The following is an 887-nucleotide window of genomic DNA, read 5'->3' as shown; positions in this document are numbered from 1 at the left end:
GTCACCCCTCAGAGCAGCACCATCTCTGTTCATTCTTCACCTCATCCAGTCAATTTAGTGGTTCCTGGTCTACAAATGTAGAATTTCTCCCTGTGAAGTCGTTTGAAAAAGATTCGGACATCGTCCTCAAAGCATCATCCTGGTTCAGAGGTTCTGAAATGTTTCAGAACCGGCCATGCAGAGCATCTACTGTGAAGTACGGAGTTGTTGGACGTCGCTTTAAATTTTTGATTCTCTTGTTAACCTAGAGCAGTAGTCTGCAACCTTCAACTCTGAAAGAGCCGTTCAGGCTGATTTCTCACTGACTACAATCCATTAGAAGCCACAAAGTCTTCCTTCACCTTTTAAAAAAACAAGACACCAGACACCTCCTTGTATTGATGCTATTGTTACTATCAGGATAAACAGAAATTAATTGTTGTTCATTTTGCATTAAACAAAAGCACAAACATTAAAAGAAAATAGCTTTTTTTACCTTTTAACAGAAGTTCCTTTCAAAATAAAAGACACACTGTCACATATGATCATCTCAATGTTGTAAAAGTAGTAGTAACAAGTGTAATGTCAACAGTGATTAAATAAAAATAATGCATTTTACTGTTGTTGCTGCATCTCTGCCAGAAATGTTAATCTAACAAACCAAAATGAAATCCGACCTAATTAAGTGACCCCTGGCGTATTTTTTGAACACACTTAAATTTTTTGTTTTTTCACAAATAGAAAATTTGCTTAATAATCCGGTCCGCCTTAAAAGCGGTTGTACTTCTTGACATCCATGGAATTTTTGTAGTACAGATCAAGACGCACAAAAATGTGTCAAAATGTTCGACTTGTGATACACACTGTCCTTCAACTGTTTGTTGATGAGATCAAGTTTGAGTTAATTT

The 887-nt window shown here is 36.4% G+C and overlaps 1 protein-coding gene and 1 long non-coding RNA gene across 9 annotated transcripts in view; one reads left to right on the top strand and one right to left on the bottom strand.

Annotated features, from left to right (window-relative positions):
- Positions 1-240, bottom strand: part of LOC118599018 — a 1,652-nt gene extending 1,412 nt beyond the window's left edge. Inside the window, exon 1 of the long non-coding RNA XR_004948273.1 lies at positions 41-240. This is a non-coding gene — a long non-coding RNA (uncharacterized LOC118599018). The remainder of the gene's footprint in view (positions 1-40) is intronic.
- Positions 1-887, top strand: part of caskin1 (CASK interacting protein 1) — a 138,161-nt gene that overhangs the window by 54,705 nt on the left and 82,569 nt on the right. The window lies entirely within an intron of this gene.

Source organism: Oryzias melastigma, linkage group LG8, assembly GCF_002922805.2.
Source record: "Oryzias melastigma strain HK-1 linkage group LG8, ASM292280v2, whole genome shotgun sequence".
In the NCBI taxonomy this organism is placed as follows: domain Eukaryota; kingdom Metazoa; phylum Chordata; class Actinopteri; order Beloniformes; family Adrianichthyidae; genus Oryzias; species Oryzias melastigma.
This window is presented reverse-complemented; position numbering and strand designations above follow the sequence as displayed.